A 19,873-nucleotide genomic window follows, 5' to 3' on the forward strand; every position below is an offset into this window, starting at 1 on the left:
GGACGATAAAGAAAGGGTGCACGGACGTAATTCACTTTTCACAACTTTTCAGATTGATGTGGAATGCCAAGGAGCGAATCCTGTACGTGAGGGAAACAATGATTCGCATTTATGGGCGAGCGACACGAACACAAGGGGAGGAAATGAATAGGATCTTTCTGTCAAGGCCAACATTTCTTGCCCATCCCGAGATCACCCTGGTGGTGAGCTGCTCATCGAACCGCTGCAGTCCATGTGCTGTCGGTAGCCCCGCGATGCTGTTTGGGCGGGGATTCCAGATTTTGACCCAGTGACACCGGAGGAACAACGATATATTTGCAATTCAGGACAGCGAGTGCCTCGGGAAAGAACTTGCGAATGGTGGTGTTCCCACGGATCTGCTGCCGTCATCCCTCAAGGCTGTGTTGGCCATGGGTTTGGAAGGTTGCTGCCCGAGGAATTCTGGTGAATCTTGTAGATGCCGGGGAAATGACCCTGCCGCCGCCGCTGCTGCTGCTGTCCCCGATCAGCGGGAGAATGACCCTGCTGCTGTCCCCGATCAGCGGGAGAAACCTCTCTGCAGTCGACCTGACGTGCGCTTCCATGGCGGCTCCGGCCCGTGCCATCTGATTGGTCGTCAGCGCGATCTGCGCGGCTAGGTAACAGATGGACAGAAAACCACGGGGAAAGCACAGCGACTGCTGCAAAGTGATCTTCCGATCTGGTCGGAAATCTTGGAAGGTACACGGTAAGGGAATAAACGAACTTTGAATATCATCAAGCTGATGGAAAGGATAGTCGGCAAATATGACCCCCACCGTTGGAGTATTAATGTGCTATCGCTTCTCGGCCTTTTGGCTTGGAATATGTGTAGTTTCTGTTCTTATCAGTTTAATCGCTGATATCTCCCGAACGTGGGAGTGTTTGTATTAAATGGATTTTTGGAGCAGGGAGATGGCTTAAGGGCTTGCTCTGTCCCCTCCATGTATCAGCCTGGTATTGCAGTGTTTCCAGGAATGGTGCAGCCAATGCCTACTAGCCAAGTTCAAAAGCAGGTTAATGGAATGTGAATCTCTTGCCTTTGCTAGTTTGCCGTGTTGATTGCAGTGATTGTTCCATCTATTGTCTTTTCAGTTGCATGAAACTATCATCTTTTGTTACCAGTTTTCTGTCTTATGATCCTGCTCTGCAGTTACCTGACGAAGGTGCAGCACGCTGAAAGCCAGGACAGGGTAACCCCCATATCCGCGGCCCGAACGTGCTACAGGGAACATTCTGGAACCAGGGGGCTGCCAGGAAGGTAACTTTCCAATTTAAATGAATGGGTTTGCCCCTATCCGCCGTTTCGGTCTTCTGCGGTCGGTCTTGGAACGTATCCCACCGATGGTACGGCGGGGGTGGTGGTGACTGCTGTACTTCCAAATAACCCCGTTGAGCTGTAACCTGGTGTTGTGGGATTTTTAACACAGTCAAATCAGGTTGTGGGATCCCATAACTCAGCCAATGTCAAATGGCTATCAGATCAGCCCCCACAATCCCTTCCCCACACCCACCGACGCATCAAATTTATCCGAATATTTTCTTGAACAAGAAAGAAATGGCTTTGGTCTGTTTCCTGAATAGAGTGAAACCCCCATCTCTGTTTGTTTCTTCGCAAACTACTATACGGAAGCAACCTGCTTTAGTGGCTATGTCTGCACGTAAAGATTATTCACACAGACGATCGCCCGAGGCTGGAACTCACTTCAGCTCCCTGGTGCCACGAGGCAGCCGTACTAACCACTGAGCCACAATGCCACCCGTACGATTTGGAATGGTTTGTCATCGTTTGTGGTGCAAGTAGCAAAATAGTTGTCAGTTTGTCAACTGGATCGGCTTCAAATGTTCTCAGCAATCTGCAGTAATGTGAACGGAGAGGTCAAATCGAGCTGCTTGTGGCGATGAGGTGCGCTTGCAGCGTGACCTGTTTACATAGGGAGATCAGCTCCCTCCCCATTCTACACAGAGAGTCGGATACAAGTAGAGAGGATATTGAAAGTGGACGATAAAGAAAGGGTGCACGGACGTAATTCACTTTTCACAACTTTTCAGATTGATGTGGAATGCCAAGGAGCGAATCCTGTACGTGAGGGAAACAATGATTCGCATTTATGGGCGAGCGACACGAACACAAGGGGAGGAAATGAATAGGATCTTTCTGTCAAGGCCAACATTTCTTGCCCATCCCGAGATCACCCTGGTGGTGAGCTGCTCATCGAACCGCTGCAGTCCATGTGCTGTCGGTAGCCCCGCGATGCTGTTTGGGCGGGGATTCCAGATTTTGACCCAGTGACACCGGAGGAACAACGATATATTTGCAATTCAGGACAGCGAGTGCCTCGGGAAAGAACTTGCGAATGGTGGTGTTCCCACGGATCTGCTGCCGTCATCCCTCAAGGCTGTGTTGGCCATGGGTTTGGAAGGTTGCTGCCCGAGGAATTCTGGTGAATCTTGTAGATGCCGGGGAAATGACCCTGCCGCCGCCGCTGCTGCTGCTGTCCCCGATCAGCGGGAGAATGACCCTGCTGCTGTCCCCGATCAGCGGGAGAAACCTCTCTGCAGTCGACCTGACGTGCGCTTCCATGGCGGCTCCGGCCCGTGCCATCTGATTGGTCGTCAGCGCGATCTGCGCGGCTAGGTAACAGATGGACAGAAAACCACGGGGAAAGCACTGCGACTGCTGCAAAGTGATCTTCCGATCTGGTCGGAAATCTTGGAAGGTACACGGTAAGGGAATAAACGAACTTTGAATATCATCAAGCTGATGGAAAGGATAGTCGGCAAATATGACCCCCACCGTTGGAGTATTAATGTGCTATCGCTTCTCGGCCTTTTGGCTCGGAATATGTGTAGTTTCTGTTCTTATCAGTTTAATCGCTGATATCTCCCGAACGTGGGAGTGTTTGTATTAAATGGATTTTTGGAGCAGGGAGATGGCTTAAGGGCTTGCTCTGTCCCCTCCATGTATCAGCCTGGTATTGCAGTGTTTCCAGGAATGGTGCAGCCAATGCCTACTAGCCAAGTTCAAAAGCAGGTTAATGGAATGTGAATCTCTTGCCTTTGCTAGTTTGCCGTGTTGATTGCAGTGATTGTTCCATCTATTGTCTTTTCAGTTGCATGAAACTATCATCTTTTGTTACCAGTTTTCTGTCTTATGATCCTGCTCTGCAGTTACCTGACGAAGGTGCAGCACGCTGAAAGCCAGGACAGGGTAACCCCCATATCCGCGGCCCGAACGTGCTACAGGGAACATTCTGGAACCAGGGGGCTGCCAGGAAGGTAACTTTCCAATTTAAATGAATGGGTTTGCCCCTATCCGCCGTTTCGGTCTTCTGCGGTCGGTCTTGGAACGTATCCCACCGATGGTACGGCGGGGGTGGTGGTGACTGCTGTACTTCCAAATAACCCCGTTGAGCTGTAACCTGGTGTTGTGGGATTTTTAACACAGTCAAATCAGGTTGTGGGATCCCATAACTCAGCCAATGTCAAATGGCTATCAGATCAGCCCCCACAATCCCTTCCCCACACCCACCGACGCATCAAATTTATCCGAATATTTTCTTGAACAAGAAAGAAATGGCTTTGGTCTGTTTCCTGAATAGAGTGAAACCCCCATCTCTGTTTGTTTCTTCGCAAACTACTATACGGAAGCAACCTGCTTTAGTGGCTATGTCTGCACGTAAAGATTATTCACACAGACGATCGCCCGAGGCTGGAACTCACTTCAGCTCCCTGGTGCCACGAGGCAGCCGTACTAACCACTGAGCCACAATGCCACCCGTACGATTTGGAATGGTTTGTCATCGTTTGTGGTGCAAGTAGCAAAATAGTTGTCAGTTTGTCAACTGGATCGGCTTCAAATGTTCTCAGCAATCTGCAGTAATGTGAACGGAGAGGTCAAATCGAGCTGCTTGTGGCGATGAGGTGCGCTTGCAGCGTGACCTGTTTACATAGGGAGATCAGCTCCCTCCCCATTCTACACAGAGAGTCGGATACAAGTAGAGAGGATATTGAAAGTGGACGATAAAGAAAGGGTGCACGGACGTAATTCACTTTTCACAACTTTTCAGATTGATGTGGAATGCCAAGGAGCGAATCCTGTACGTGAGGGAAACAATGATTCGCATTTATGGGCGAGCGACACGAACACAAGGGGAGGAAATGAATAGGATCTTTCTGTCAAGGCCAACATTTCTTGCCCATCCCGAGATCACCCTGGTGGTGAGCTGCTCATCGAACCGCTGCAGTCCATGTGCTGTCGGTAGCCCCGCGATGCTGTTTGGGCGGGGATTCCAGATTTTGACCCAGTGACACCGGAGGAACAACGATATATTTGCAATTCAGGACAGCGAGTGCCTCGGGAAAGAACTTGCGAATGGTGGTGTTCCCACGGATCTGCTGCCGTCATCCCTCAAGGCTGTGTTGGCCATGGGTTTGGAAGGTTGCTGCCCGAGGAATTCTGGTGAATCTTGTAGATGCCGGGGAAATGACCCTGCCGCCGCCGCTGCTGCTGCTGTCCCCGATCAGCGGGAGAATGACCCTGCTGCTGTCCCCGATCAGCGGGAGAAACCTCTCTGCAGTCGACCTGACGTGCGCTTCCATGGCGGCTCCGGCCCGTGCCATCTGATTGGTCGTCAGCGCGATCTGCGCGGCTAGGTAACAGATGGACAGAAAACCACGGGGAAAGCACTGCGACTGCTGCAAAGTGATCTTCCGATCTGGTCGGAAATCTTGGAAGGTACACGGTAAGGGAATAAACGAACTTTGAATATCATCAAGCTGATGGAAAGGATAGTCGGCAAATATGACCCCCACCGTTGGAGTATTAATGTGCTATCGCTTCTCGGCCTTTTGGCTCGGAATATGTGTAGTTTCTGTTCTTATCAGTTTAATCGCTGATATCTCCCGAACGTGGGAGTGTTTGTATTAAATGGATTTTTGGAGCAGGGAGATGGCTTAAGGGCTTGCTCTGTCCCCTCCATGTATCAGCCTGGTATTGCAGTGTTTCCAGGAATGGTGCAGCCAATGCCTACTAGCCAAGTTCAAAAGCAGGTTAATGGAATGTGAATCTCTTGCCTTTGCTAGTTTGCCGTGTTGATTGCAGTGATTGTTCCATCTATTGTCTTTTCAGTTGCATGAAACTATCATCTTTTGTTACCAGTTTTCTGTCTTATGATCCTGCTCTGCAGTTACCTGACGAAGGTGCAGCACGCTGAAAGCCAGGACAGGGTAACCCCCATATCCGCGGCCCGAACGTGCTACAGGGAACATTCTGGAACCAGGGGGCTGCCAGGAAGGTAACTTTCCAATTTAAATGAATGGGTTTGCCCCTATCCGCCGTTTCGGTCTTCTGCGGTCGGTCTTGGAACGTATCCCACCGATGGTACGGCGGGGGTGGTGGTGACTGCTGTACTTCCAAATAACCCCGTTGAGCTGTAACCTGGTGTTGTGGGATTTTTAACACAGTCAAATCAGGTTGTGGGATCCCATAACTCAGCCAATGTCAAATGGCTATCAGATCAGCCCCCACAATCCCTTCCCCACACCCACCGACGCATCAAATTTATCCGAATATTTTCTTGAACAAGAAAGAAATGGCTTTGGTCTGTTTCCTGAATAGAGTGAAACCCCCATCTCTGTTTGTTTCTTCGCAAACTACTATACGGAAGCAACCTGCTTTAGTGGCTATGTCTGCACGTAAAGATTATTCACACAGACGATCGCCCGAGGCTGGAACTCACTTCAGCTCCCTGGTGCCACGAGGCAGCCGTACTAACCACTGAGCCACAATGCCACCCGTACGATTTGGAATGGTTTGTCATCATTTGTGGTGCAAGTAGCAAAATAGTTGTCAGTTTGTCAACTGGATCGGCTTCAAATGTTCTCAGCAATCTGCAGTAATGTGAACGGAGAGGTCAAATCGAGCTGCTTGTGGCGATGAGGTGCGCTTGCAGCGTGACCTGTTTACATAGGGAGATCAGCTCCCTCCCCATTCTACACAGAGAGTCGGATACAAGTAGAGAGGATATTGAAAGTGGACGATAAAGAAAGGGTGCACGGACGTAATTCACTTTTCACAACTTTTCAGATTGATGTGGAATGCCAAGGAGCGAATCCTGTACGTGAGGGAAACAATGATTCGCATTTATGGGCGAGCGACACGAACACAAGGGGAGGAAATGAATAGGATCTTTCTGTCAAGGCCAACATTTCTTGCCCATCCCGAGATCACCCTGGTGGTGAGCTGCTCTCTCGAACCGCTGCAGTCCATGTGCTGTCGGTAGCCCCGCGATGCTGTTTGGGCGGGGATTCCAGATTTTGACCCAGTGACACCGGAGGAACAACGATATATTTGCAATTCAGGACAGCGAGTGCCTCGGGAAAGAACTTGCGAATGGTGGTGTTCCCACGGATCTGCTGCCGTCATCCCTCAAGGCTGTGTTGGCCATGGGTTTGGAAGGTTGCTGCCCGAGGAATTCTGGTGAATCTTGTAGATGCCGGGGAAATGACCCTGCCGCCGCCGCTGCTGCTGCTGTCCCCGATCAGCGGGAGAATGACCCTGCTGCTGTCCCCGATCAGCGGGAGAAACCTCTCTGCAGTCGACCTGACGTGCGCTTCCATGGCGGCTCCGGCCCGTGCCATCTGATTGGTCGTCAGCGCGATCTGCGCGGCTAGGTAACAGATGGACAGAAAACCACGGGGAAAGCACAGCGACTGCTGCAAAGTGATCTTCCGATCTGGTCGGAAATCTTGGAAGGTACACGGTAAGGGAATAAACGAACTTTGAATATCATCAAGCTGATGGAAAGGATAGTCGGCAAATATGACCCCCACCGTTGGAGTATTAATGTGCTATCGCTTCTCGGCCTTTTGGCTCGGAATATGTGTAGTTTCTGTTCTTATCAGTTTAATCGCTGATATCTCCCGAACGTGGGAGTGTTTGTATTAAATGGATTTTTGGAGCAGGGAGATGGCTTAAGGGCTTGCTCTGTCCCCTCCATGTATCAGCCTGGTATTGCAGTGTTTCCAGGAATGGTGCAGCCAATGCCTACTAGCCAAGTTCAAAAGCAGGTTAATGGAATGTGAATCTCTTGCCTTTGCTAGTTTGCCGTGTTGATTGCAGTGATTGTTCCATCTATTGTCTTTTCAGTTGCATGAAACTATCATCTTTTGTTACCAGTTTTCTGTCTTATGATCCTGCTCTGCAGTTACCTGACGAAGGTGCAGCACGCTGAAAGCCAGGACAGGGTAACCCCCATATCCGCGGCCCGAACGTGCTACAGGGAACATTCTGGAACCAGGGGGCTGCCAGGAAGGTAACTTTCCAATTTAAATGAATGGGTTTGCCCCTATCCGCCGTTTCGGTCTTCTGCGGTCGGTCTTGGAACGTATCCCACCGATGGTACGGCGGGGGTGGTGGTGACTGCTGTACTTCCAAATAACCCCGTTGAGCTGTAACCTGGTGTTGTGGGATTTTTAACACAGTCAAATCAGGTTGTGGGATCCCATAACTCAGCCAATGTCAAATGGCTATCAGATCAGCCCCCACAATCCCTTCCCCACACCCACCGACGCATCAAATTTATCCGAATATTTTCTTGAACAAGAAAGAAATGGCTTTGGTCTGTTTCCTGAATAGAGTGAAACCCCCATCTCTGTTTGTTTCTTCGCAAACTACTATACGGAAGCAACCTGCTTTAGTGGCTATGTCTGCACGTAAAGATTATTCACACAGACGATCGCCCGAGGCTGGAACTCACTTCAGCTCCCTGGTGCCACGAGGCAGCTGTACTAACCACTGAGCCACAATGCCACCCGTACGATTTGGAATGGTTTGTCATCGTTTGTGGTGCAAGTAGCAAAATAGTTGTCAGTTTGTCAACTGGATCGGCTTCAAATGTTCTCAGCAATCTGCAGTAATGTGAACGGAGAGGTCAAATCGAGCTGCTTGTGGCGATGAGGTGCGCTTGCAGCGTGACCTGTTTACATAGGGAGATCAGCTCCCTCCCCATTCTACACAGAGAGTCGGATACAAGTAGAGAGGATATTGAAAGTGGACGATAAAGAAAGGGTGCACGGACGTAATTCACTTTTCACAACTTTTCAGATTGATGTGGAATGCCAAGGAGCGAATCCTGTACGTGAGGGAAACAATGATTCGCATTTATGGGCGAGCGACACGAACACAAGGGGAGGAAATGAATAGGATCTTTCTGTCAAGGCCAACATTTCTTGCCCATCCCGAGATCACCCTGGTGGTGAGCTGCTCTCTCGAACCGCTGCAGTCCATGTGCTGTCGGTAGCCCCGCGATGCTGTTTGGGCGGGGATTCCAGATTTTGACCCAGTGACACCGGAGGAACAACGATATATTTGCAATTCAGGACAGCGAGTGCCTCGGGAAAGAACTTGCGAATGGTGGTGTTCCCACGGATCTGCTGCCGTCATCCCTCAAGGCTGTGTTGGCCATGGGTTTGGAAGGTTGCTGCCTGAGGAATTCTGGTGAATCTTGTAGATGCCGGGGAAATGACCCTGCCGCCGCCGCCGCCGCTGCTGCTGTCCCCGATCAGCGGGAGAATGACCCTGCTGCTGTCCCCGATCAGCGGGAGAAACCTCTCTGCAGTCGACCTGACGTGCGCTTCCATGGCGGCTCCGGCCCGTGCCATCTGATTGGTCGTCAGCGCGATCTGCGCGGCTAGGTAACAGATGGACAGAAAACCACGGGGAAAGCACAGCGACTGCTGCAAAGTGATCTTCCGATCTGGTCGGAAATCTTGGAAGGTACACGGTAAGGGAATAAACGAACTTTGAATATCATCAAGCTGATGGAAAGGATAGTCGGCAAATATGACCCCCACCGTTGGAGTATTAATGTGCTATCGCTTCTCGGCCTTTTGGCTTGGAATATGTGTAGTTTCTGTTCTTATCAGTTTAATCGCTGATATCTCCCGAACGTGGGAGTGTTTGTATTAAATGGATTTTTGGAGCAGGGAGATGGCTTAAGGGCTTGCTCTGTCCCCTCCATGTATCAGCCTGGTATTGCAGTGTTTCCAGGAATGGTGCAGCCAATGCCTACTAGCCAAGTTCAAAAGCAGGTTAATGGAATGTGAATCTCTTGCCTTTGCTAGTTTGCCGTGTTGATTGCAGTGATTGTTCCATCTATTGTCTTTTCAGTTGCATGAAACTATCATCTTTTGTTACCAGTTTTCTGTCTTATGATCCTGCTCTGCAGTTACCTGACGAAGGTGCAGCACGCTGAAAGCCAGGACAGGGTAACCCCCATATCCGCGGCCCGAACGTGCTACAGGGAACATTCTGGAACCAGGGGGCTGCCAGGAAGGTAACTTTCCAATTTAAATGAATGGGTTTGCCCCTATCCGCCGTTTCGGTCTTCTGCGGTCGGTCTTGGAACGTATCCCACCGATGGTACGGCGGGGGTGGTGGTGACTGCTGTACTTCCAAATAACCCCGTTGAGCTGTAACCTGGTGTTGTGGGATTTTTAACACAGTCAAATCAGGTTGTGGGATCCCATAACTCAGCCAATGTCAAATGGCTATCAGATCAGCCCCCACAATCCCTTCCCCACACCCACCGACGCATCAAATTTATCCGAATATTTTCTTGAACAAGAAAGAAATGGCTTTGGTCTGTTTCCTGAATAGAGTGAAACCCCCATCTCTGTTTGTTTCTTCGCAAACTACTATACGGAAGCAACCTGCTTTAGTGGCTATGTCTGCACGTAAAGATTATTCACACAGACGATCGCCCGAGGCTGGAACTCACTTCAGCTCCCTGGTGCCACGAGGCAGCTGTACTAACCACTGAGCCACAATGCCACCCGTACGATTTGGAATGGTTTGTCATCGTTTGTGGTGCAAGTAGCAAAATAGTTGTCAGTTTGTCAACTGGATCGGCTTCAAATGTTCTCAGCAATCTGCAGTAATGTGAACGGAGAGGTCAAATCGAGCTGCTTGTGGCGATGAGGTGCGCTTGCAGCGTGACCTGTTTACATAGGGAGATCAGCTCCCTCCCCATTCTACACAGAGAGTCGGATACAAGTAGAGAGGATATTGAAAGTGGACGATAAAGAAAGGGTGCACGGACGTAATTCACTTTTCACAACTTTTCAGATTGATGTGGAATGCCAAGGAGCGAATCCTGTACGTGAGGGAAACAATGATTCGCATTTATGGGCGAGCGACACGAACACAAGGGGAGGAAATGAATAGGATCTTTCTGTCAAGGCCAACATTTCTTGCCCATCCCGAGATCACCCTGGTGGTGAGCTGCTCTCTCGAACCGCTGCAGTCCATGTGCTGTCGGTAGCCCCGCGATGCTGTTTGGGCGGGGATTCCAGATTTTGACCCAGTGACACCGGAGGAACAACGATATATTTGCAATTCAGGACAGCGAGTGCCTCGGGAAAGAACTTGCGAATGGTGGTGTTCCCACGGATCTGCTGCCGTCATCCCTCAAGGCTGTGTTGGCCATGGGTTTGGAAGGTTGCTGCCTGAGGAATTCTGGTGAATCTTGTAGATGCCGGGGAAATGACCCTGCCGCCGCCGCCGCCGCTGCTGCTGTCCCCGATCAGCGGGAGAATGACCCTGCTGCTGTCCCCGATCAGCGGGAGAAACCTCTCTGCAGTCGACCTGACGTGCGCTTCCATGGCGGCTCCGGCCCGTGCCATCTGATTGGTCGTCAGCGCGATCTGCGCGGCTAGGTAACAGATGGACAGAAAACCACGGGGAAAGCACAGCGACTGCTGCAAAGTGATCTTCCGATCTGGTCGGAAATCTTGGAAGGTACACGGTAAGGGAATAAACGAACTTTGAATATCATCAAGCTGATGGAAAGGATAGTCGGCAAATATGACCCCCACCGTTGGAGTATTAATGTGCTATCGCTTCTCGGCCTTTTGGCTTGGAATATGTGTAGTTTCTGTTCTTATCAGTTTAATCGCTGATATCTCCCGAACGTGGGAGTGTTTGTATTAAATGGATTTTTGGAGCAGGGAGATGGCTTAAGGGCTTGCTCTGTCCCCTCCATGTATCAGCCTGGTATTGCAGTGTTTCCAGGAATGGTGCAGCCAATGCCTACTAGCCAAGTTCAAAAGCAGGTTAATGGAATGTGAATCTCTTGCCTTTGCTAGTTTGCCGTGTTGATTGCAGTGATTGTTCCATCTATTGTCTTTTCAGTTGCATGAAACTATCATCTTTTGTTACCAGTTTTCTGTCTTATGATCCTGCTCTGCAGTTACCTGACGAAGGTGCAGCACGCTGAAAGCCAGGACAGGGTAACCCCCATATCCGCGGCCCGAACGTGCTACAGGGAACATTCTGGAACCAGGGGGCTGCCAGGAAGGTAACTTTCCAATTTAAATGAATGGGTTTGCCCCTATCCGCCGTTTCGGTCTTCTGCGGTCGGTCTTGGAACGTATCCCACCGATGGTACGGCGGGGGTGGTGGTGACTGCTGTACTTCCAAATAACCCCGTTGAGCTGTAACCTGGTGTTGTGGGATTTTTAACACAGTCAAATCAGGTTGTGGGATCCCATAACTCAGCCAATGTCAAATGGCTATCAGATCAGCCCCCACAATCCCTTCCCCACACCCACCGACGCATCAAATTTATCCGAATATTTTCTTGAACAAGAAAGAAATGGCTTTGGTCTGTTTCCTGAATAGAGTGAAACCCCCATCTCTGTTTGTTTCTTCGCAAACTACTATACGGAAGCAACCTGCTTTAGTGGCTATGTCTGCACGTAAAGATTATTCACACAGACGATCGCCCGAGGCTGGAACTCACTTCAGCTCCCTGGTGCCACGAGGCAGCCGTACTAACCACTGAGCCACAATGCCACCCGTACGATTTGGAATGGTTTGTCATCGTTTGTGGTGCAAGTAGCAAAATAGTTGTCAGTTTGTCAACTGGATCGGCTTCAAATGTTCTCAGCAATCTGCAGTAATGTGAACGGAGAGGTCAAATCGAGCTGCTTGTGGCGATGAGGTGCGCTTGCAGCGTGACCTGTTTACATAGGGAGATCAGCTCCCTCCCCATTCTACACAGAGAGTCGGATACAAGTAGAGAGGATATTGAAAGTGGACGATAAAGAAAGGGTGCACGGACGTAATTCACTTTTCACAACTTTTCAGATTGATGTGGAATGCCAAGGAGCGAATCCTGTACGTGAGGGAAACAATGATTCGCATTTATGGGCGAGCGACACGAACACAAGGGGAGGAAATGAATAGGATCTTTCTGTCAAGGCCAACATTTCTTGCCCATCCCGAGATCACCCTGGTGGTGAGCTGCTCATCGAACCGCTGCAGTCCATGTGCTGTCGGTAGCCCCGCGATGCTGTTTGGGCGGGGATTCCAGATTTTGACCCAGTGACACCGGAGGAACAACGATATATTTGCAATTCAGGACAGCGAGTGCCTCGGGAAAGAACTTGCGAATGGTGGTGTTCCCACGGATCTGCTGCCGTCATCCCTCAAGGCTGTGTTGGCCATGGGTTTGGAAGGTTGCTGCCCGAGGAATTCTGGTGAATCTTGTAGATGCCGGGGAAATGACCCTGCCGCCGCCGCTGCTGCTGCTGTCCCCGATCAGCGGGAGAATGACCCTGCTGCTGTCCCCGATCAGCGGGAGAAACCTCTCTGCAGTCGACCTGACGTGCGCTTCCATGGCGGCTCCGGCCCGTGCCATCTGATTGGTCGTCAGCGCGATCTGCGCGGCTAGGTAACAGATGGACAGAAAACCACGGGGAAAGCACAGCGACTGCTGCAAAGTGATCTTCCGATCTGGTCGGAAATCTTGGAAGGTACACGGTAAGGGAATAAACGAACTTTGAATATCATCAAGCTGATGGAAAGGATAGTCGGCAAATATGACCCCCACCGTTGGAGTATTAATGTGCTATCGCTTCTCGGCCTTTTGGCTCGGAATATGTGTAGTTTCTGTTCTTATCAGTTTAATCGCTGATATCTCCCGAACGTGGGAGTGTTTGTATTAAATGGATTTTTGGAGCAGGGAGATGGCTTAAGGGCTTGCTCTGTCCCCTCCATGTATCAGCCTGGTATTGCAGTGTTTCCAGGAATGGTGCAGCCAATGCCTACTAGCCAAGTTCAAAAGCAGGTTAATGGAATGTGAATCTCTTGCCTTTGCTAGTTTGCCGTGTTGATTGCAGTGATTGTTCCATCTATTGTCTTTTCAGTTGCATGAAACTATCATCTTTTGTTACCAGTTTTCTGTCTTATGATCCTGCTCTGCAGTTACCTGACGAAGGTGCAGCACGCTGAAAGCCAGGACAGGGTAACCCCCATATCCGCGGCCCGAACGTGCTACAGGGAACATTCTGGAACCAGGGGGCTGCCAGGAAGGTAACTTTCCAATTTAAATGAATGGGTTTGCCCCTATCCGCCGTTTCGGTCTTCTGCGGTCGGTCTTGGAACGTATCCCACCGATGGTACGGCGGGGGTGGTGGTGACTGCTGTACTTCCAAATAACCCCGTTGAGCTGTAACCTGGTGTTGTGGGATTTTTAACACAGTCAAATCAGGTTGTGGGATCCCATAACTCAGCCAATGTCAAATGGCTATCAGATCAGCCCCCACAATCCCTTCCCCACACCCACCGACGCATCAAATTTATCCGAATATTTTCTTGAACAAGAAAGAAATGGCTTTGGTCTGTTTCCTGAATAGAGTGAAACCCCCATCTCTGTTTGTTTCTTCGCAAACTACTATACGGAAGCAACCTGCTTTAGTGGCTATGTCTGCACGTAAAGATTATTCACACAGACGATCGCCCGAGGCTGGAACTCACTTCAGCTCCCTGGTGCCACGAGGCAGCCGTACTAACCACTGAGCCACAATGCCACCCGTACGATTTGGAATGGTTTGTCATCGTTTGTGGTGCAAGTAGCAAAATAGTTGTCAGTTTGTCAACTGGATCGGCTTCAAATGTTCTCAGCAATCTGCAGTAATGTGAACGGAGAGGTCAAATCGAGCTGCTTGTGGCGATGAGGTGCGCTTGCAGCGTGACCTGTTTACATAGGGAGATCAGCTCCCTCCCCATTCTACACAGAGAGTCGGATACAAGTAGAGAGGATATTGAAAGTGGACGATAAAGAAAGGGTGCACGGACGTAATTCACTTTTCACAACTTTTCAGATTGATGTGGAATGCCAAGGAGCGAATCCTGTACGTGAGGGAAACAATGATTCGCATTTATGGGCGAGCGACACGAACACAAGGGGAGGAAATGAATAGGATCTTTCTGTCAAGGCCAACATTTCTTGCCCATCCCGAGATCACCCTGGTGGTGAGCTGCTCATCGAACCGCTGCAGTCCATGTGCTGTCGGTAGCCCCGCGATGCTGTTTGGGCGGGGATTCCAGATTTTGACCCAGTGACACCGGAGGAACAACGATATATTTGCAATTCAGGACAGCGAGTGCCTCGGGAAAGAACTTGCGAATGGTGGTGTTCCCACGGATCTGCTGCCGTCATCCCTCAAGGCTGTGTTGGCCATGGGTTTGGAAGGTTGCTGCCCGAGGAATTCTGGTGAATCTTGTAGATGCCGGGGAAATGACCCTGCCGCCGCCGCTGCTGCTGCTGTCCCCGATCAGCGGGAGAATGACCCTGCTGCTGTCCCCGATCAGCGGGAGAAACCTCTCTGCAGTCGACCTGACGTGCGCTTCCATGGCGGCTCCGGCCCGTGCCATCTGATTGGTCGTCAGCGCGATCTGCGCGGCTAGGTAACAGATGGACAGAAAACCACGGGGAAAGCACAGCGACTGCTGCAAAGTGATCTTCCGATCTGGTCGGAAATCTTGGAAGGTACACGGTAAGGGAATAAACGAACTTTGAATATCATCAAGCTGATGGAAAGGATAGTCGGCAAATATGACCCCCACCGTTGGAGTATTAATGTGCTATCGCTTCTCGGCCTTTTGGCTCGGAATATGTGTAGTTTCTGTTCTTATCAGTTTAATCGCTGATATCTCCCGAACGTGGGAGTGTTTGTATTAAATGGATTTTTGGAGCAGGGAGATGGCTTAAGGGCTTGCTCTGTCCCCTCCATGTATCAGCCTGGTATTGCAGTGTTTCCAGGAATGGTGCAGCCAATGCCTACTAGCCAAGTTCAAAAGCAGGTTAATGGAATGTGAATCTCTTGCCTTTGCTAGTTTGCCGTGTTGATTGCAGTGATTGTTCCATCTATTGTCTTTTCAGTTGCATGAAACTATCATCTTTTGTTACCAGTTTTCTGTCTTATGATCCTGCTCTGCAGTTACCTGACGAAGGTGCAGCACGCTGAAAGCCAGGACAGGGTAACCCCCATATCCGCGGCCCGAACGTGCTACAGGGAACATTCTGGAACCAGGGGGCTGCCAGGAAGGTAACTTTCCAATTTAAATGAATGGGTTTGCCCCTATCCGCCGTTTCGGTCTTCTGCGGTCGGTCTTGGAACGTATCCCACCGATGGTACGGCGGGGGTGGTGGTGACTGCTGTACTTCCAAATAACCCCGTTGAGCTGTAACCTGGTGTTGTGGGATTTTTAACACAGTCAAATCAGGTTGTGGGATCCCATAACTCAGCCAATGTCAAATGGCTATCAGATCAGCCCCCACAATCCCTTCCCCACACCCACCGACGCATCAAATTTATCCGAATATTTTCTTGAACAAGAAAGAAATGGCTTTGGTCTGTTTCCTGAATAGAGTGAAACCCCCATCTCTGTTTGTTTCTTCGCAAACTACTATACGGAAGCAACCTGCTTTAGTGGCTATGTCTGCACGTAAAGATTATTCACACAGACGATCGCCCGAGGCTGGAACTCACTTCAGCTCCCTGGTGCCACGAGGCAGCCGTACTAACCACTGAGCCACAATGCCACCCGTACGATTTGGAATGGTTTGTCATCGTTTGTGGTGCAAGTAGCAAAATAGTTGTCAGTTTGTCAACTGGATCGGCTTCAAATGTTCTCAGCAATCTGCAGTAATGTGAACGGAGAGGTCAAATCGAGCTGCTTGTGGCGATGAGGTGCGCTTGCAGCGTGACCTGTTTACATAGGGAGATCAGCTCCCTCCCCATTCTACACAGAGAGTCGGATACAAGTAGAGAGGATATTGAAAGTGGACGATAAAGAAAGGGTGCACGGACGTAATTCACTTTTCACAACTTTTCAGATTGATGTGGAATGCCAAGGAGCGAATCCTGTACGTGAGGGAAACAATGATTCGCATTTATGGGCGAGCGACACGAACACAAGGGGAGGAAATGAATAGGATCTTTCTGTCAAGGCCAACATTTCTTGCCCATCCCGAGATCACCCTGGTGGTGAGCTGCTCTCTCGAACCGCTGCAGTCCATGTGCTGTCGGTAGCCCCGCGATGCTGTTTGGGCGGGGATTCCAGATTTTGACCCAGTGACACCGGAGGAACAACGATATATTTGCAATTCAGGACAGCGAGTGCCTCGGGAAAGAACTTGCGAATGGTGGTGTTCCCACGGATCTGCTGCCGTCATCCCTCAAGGCTGTGTTGGCCATGGGTTTGGAAGGTTGCTGCCTGAGGAATTCTGGTGAATCTTGTAGATGCCGGGGAAATGACCCTGCCGCCGCCGCCGCCGCTGCTGCTGTCCCCGATCAGCGGGAGAATGACCCTGCTGCTGTCCCCGATCAGCGGGAGAAACCTCTCTGCAGTCGACCTGACGTGCGCTTCCATGGCGGCTCCGGCCCGTGCCATCTGATTGGTCGTCAGCGCGATCTGCGCGGCTAGGTAACAGATGGACAGAAAACCACGGGGAAAGCACAGCGACTGCTGCAAAGTGATCTTCCGATCTGGTCGGAAATCTTGGAAGGTACACGGTAAGGGAATAAACGAACTTTGAATATCATCAAGCTGATGGAAAGGATAGTCGGCAAATATGACCCCCACCGTTGGAGTATTAATGTGCTATCGCTTCTCGGCCTTTTGGCTTGGAATATGTGTAGTTTCTGTTCTTATCAGTTTAATCGCTGATATCTCCCGAACGTGGGAGTGTTTGTATTAAATGGATTTTTGGAGCAGGGAGATGGCTTAAGGGCTTGCTCTGTCCCCTCCATGTATCAGCCTGGTATTGCAGTGTTTCCAGGAATGGTGCAGCCAATGCCTACTAGCCAAGTTCAAAAGCAGGTTAATGGAATGTGAATCTCTTGCCTTTGCTAGTTTGCCGTGTTGATTGCAGTGATTGTTCCATCTATTGTCTTTTCAGTTGCATGAAACTATCATCTTTTGTTACCAGTTTTCTGTCTTATGATCCTGCTCTGCAGTTACCTGACGAAGGTGCAGCACGCTGAAAGCCAGGACAGGGTAACCCCCATATCCGCGGCCCGAACGTGCTACAGGGAACATTCTGGAACCAGGGGGCTGCCAGGAAGGTAACTTTCCAATTTAAATGAATGGGTTTGCCCCTATCCGCCGTTTCGGTCTTCTGCGGTCGGTCTTGGAACGTATCCCACCGATGGTACGGCGGGGGTGGTGGTGACTGCTGTACTTCCAAATAACCCCGTTGAGCTGTAACCTGGTGTTGTGGGATTTTTAACACAGTCAAATCAGGTTGTGGGATCCCATAACTCAGCCAATGTCAAATGGCTATCAGATCAGCCCCCACAATCCCTTCCCCACACCCACCGACGCATCAAATTTATCCGAATATTTTCTTGAACAAGAAAGAAATGGCTTTGGTCTGTTTCCTGAATAGAGTGAAACCCCCATCTCTGTTTGTTTCTTCGCAAACTACTATACGGAAGCAACCTGCTTTAGTGGCTATGTCTGCACGTAAAGATTATTCACACAGACGATCGCCCGAGGCTGGAACTCACTTCAGCTCCCTGGTGCCACGAGGCAGCCGTACTAACCACTGAGCCACAATGCCACCCGTACGATTTGGAATGGTTTGTCATCGTTTGTGGTGCAAGTAGCAAAATAGTTGTCAGTTTGTCAACTGGATCGGCTTCAAATGTTCTCAGCAATCTGCAGTAATGTGAACGGAGAGGTCAAATCGAGCTGCTTGTGGCGATGAGGTGCGCTTGCAGCGTGACCTGTTTACATAGGGAGATCAGCTCCCTCCCCATTCTACACAGAGAGTCGGATACAAGTAGAGAGGATATTGAAAGTGGACGATAAAGAAAGGGTGCACGGACGTAATTCACTTTTCACAACTTTTCAGATTGATGTGGAATGCCAAGGAGCGAATCCTGTACGTGAGGGAAACAATGATTCGCATTTATGGGCGAGCGACACGAACACAAGGGGAGGAAATGAATAGGATCTTTCTGTCAAGGCCAACATTTCTTGCCCATCCCGAGATCACCCTGGTGGTGAGCTGCTCATCGAACCGCTGCAGTCCATGTGCTGTCGGTAGCCCCGCGATGCTGTTTGGGCGGGGATTCCAGATTTTGACCCAGTGACACCGGAGGAACAACGATATATTTGCAATTCAGGACAGCGAGTGCCTCGGGAAAGAACTTGCGAATGGTGGTGTTCCCACGGATCTGCTGCCGTCATCCCTCAAGGCTGTGTTGGCCATGGGTTTGGAAGGTTGCTGCCCGAGGAATTCTGGTGAATCTTGTAGATGCCGGGGAAATGACCCTGCCGCCGCCGCTGCTGCTGCTGTCCCCGATCAGCGGGAGAATGACCCTGCTGCTGTCCCCGATCAGCGGGAGAAACCTCTCTGCAGTCGACCTGACGTGCGCTTCCATGGCGGCTCCGGCCCGTGCCATCTGATTGGTCGTCAGCGCGATCTGCGCGGCTAGGTAACAGATGGACAGAAAACCACGGGGAAAGCACAGCGACTGCTGCAAAGTGATCTTCCGATCTGGTCGGAAATCTTGGAAGGTACACGGTAAGGGAATAAACGAACTTTGAATATCATCAAGCTGATGGAAAGGATAGTCGGCAAATATGACCCCCACCGTTGGAGTATTAATGTGCTATCGCTTCTCGGCCTTTTGGCTTGGAATATGTGTAGTTTCTGTTCTTATCAGTTTAATCGCTGATATCTCCCGAACGTGGGAGTGTTTGTATTAAATGGATTTTTGGAGCAGGGAGATGGCTTAAGGGCTTGCTCTGTCCCCTCCATGTATCAGCCTGGTATTGCAGTGTTTCCAGGAATGGTGCAGCCAATGCCTACTAGCCAAGTTCAAAAGCAGGTTAATGGAATGTGAATCTCTTGCCTTTGCTAGTTTGCCGTGTTGATTGCAGTGATTGTTCCATCTATTGTCTTTTCAGTTGCATGAAACTATCATCTTTTGTTACCAGTTTTCTGTCTTATGATCCTGCTCTGCAGTTACCTGACGAAGGTGCAGCACGCTGAAAGCCAGGACAGGGTAACCCCCATATCCGCGGCCCGAACGTGCTACAGGGAACATTCTGGAACCAGGGGGCTGCCAGGAAGGTAACTTTCCAATTTAAATGAATGGGTTTGCCCCTATCCGCCGTTTCGGTCTTCTGCGGTCGGTCTTGGAACGTATCCCACCGATGGTACGGCGGGGGTGGTGGTGACTGCTGTACTTCCAAATAACCCCGTTGAGCTGTAACCTGGTGTTGTGGGATTTTTAACACAGTCAAATCAGGTTGTGGGATCCCATAACTCAGCCAATGTCAAATGGCTATCAGATCAGCCCCCACAATCCCTTCCCCACACCCACCGACGCATCAAATTTATCCGAATATTTTCTTGAACAAGAAAGAAATGGCTTTGGTCTGTTTCCTGAATAGAGTGAAACCCCCATCTCTGTTTGTTTCTTCGCAAACTACTACGCGGAAGCAACCTGCTTTAGTGGCTATGCCTGCACGTAAAGATTATTCACACAG

At 50.2% G+C, this 19,873-nt stretch overlaps 10 non-coding genes across 10 annotated transcripts; all 10 read left to right on the forward strand.

Moving 5' to 3' along the window:
* The first annotated feature begins 817 nt into the window (after nucleotides 1–817).
* Nucleotides 818–1,009, forward strand: LOC148141255 (U2 spliceosomal RNA). Its single transcript, XR_015752602.1, has one exon. It is a non-coding gene; the product is annotated as a U2 spliceosomal RNA (small nuclear RNA).
* Nucleotides 1,010–2,835: 1,826 nt separating this feature from the next.
* Nucleotides 2,836–3,027, forward strand: LOC148141256 (U2 spliceosomal RNA). The gene has a single exon (XR_015752611.1). It is a non-coding gene; the product is annotated as a U2 spliceosomal RNA (small nuclear RNA).
* Nucleotides 3,028–4,853: 1,826 nt separating this feature from the next.
* LOC148141257 (U2 spliceosomal RNA) lies at nucleotides 4,854–5,045 on the forward strand. Its single transcript, XR_015752612.1, has one exon. It is a non-coding gene; the product is annotated as a U2 spliceosomal RNA (small nuclear RNA).
* A 1,827-nt stretch (nucleotides 5,046–6,872) lies between these two features.
* Nucleotides 6,873–7,064, forward strand: LOC148141258 (U2 spliceosomal RNA). The gene has a single exon (XR_015752614.1). It is a non-coding gene; the product is annotated as a U2 spliceosomal RNA (small nuclear RNA).
* Nucleotides 7,065–8,894: 1,830 nt separating this feature from the next.
* On the forward strand, nucleotides 8,895–9,086 carry LOC148141259 (U2 spliceosomal RNA). Its single transcript, XR_015752613.1, has one exon. It is a non-coding gene; the product is annotated as a U2 spliceosomal RNA (small nuclear RNA).
* A 1,830-nt stretch (nucleotides 9,087–10,916) lies between these two features.
* LOC148141260 (U2 spliceosomal RNA) lies at nucleotides 10,917–11,108 on the forward strand. The gene has a single exon (XR_015752624.1). It is a non-coding gene; the product is annotated as a U2 spliceosomal RNA (small nuclear RNA).
* Nucleotides 11,109–12,934: 1,826 nt separating this feature from the next.
* LOC148141261 (U2 spliceosomal RNA) lies at nucleotides 12,935–13,126 on the forward strand. Its single transcript, XR_015752615.1, has one exon. It is a non-coding gene; the product is annotated as a U2 spliceosomal RNA (small nuclear RNA).
* A 1,826-nt stretch (nucleotides 13,127–14,952) lies between these two features.
* On the forward strand, nucleotides 14,953–15,144 carry LOC148141262 (U2 spliceosomal RNA). Its single transcript, XR_015752616.1, has one exon. It is a non-coding gene; the product is annotated as a U2 spliceosomal RNA (small nuclear RNA).
* Nucleotides 15,145–16,974: 1,830 nt separating this feature from the next.
* Nucleotides 16,975–17,166, forward strand: LOC148141263 (U2 spliceosomal RNA). The gene has a single exon (XR_015752635.1). It is a non-coding gene; the product is annotated as a U2 spliceosomal RNA (small nuclear RNA).
* A 1,826-nt stretch (nucleotides 17,167–18,992) lies between these two features.
* Nucleotides 18,993–19,184, forward strand: LOC148141264 (U2 spliceosomal RNA). Its single transcript, XR_015752647.1, has one exon. It is a non-coding gene; the product is annotated as a U2 spliceosomal RNA (small nuclear RNA).
* Nucleotides 19,185–19,873: the final 689 nt, after the last annotated feature.

This window comes from Chiloscyllium plagiosum, unplaced genomic scaffold (genome assembly GCF_037043375.1).
Source record: "Chiloscyllium plagiosum isolate Xiang-an unplaced genomic scaffold, Cpla_swu_hap1 HiC_scaffold_33, whole genome shotgun sequence".
NCBI classification, from domain to species: Eukaryota; Metazoa; Chordata; class Chondrichthyes; order Orectolobiformes; family Hemiscylliidae; genus Chiloscyllium; species Chiloscyllium plagiosum.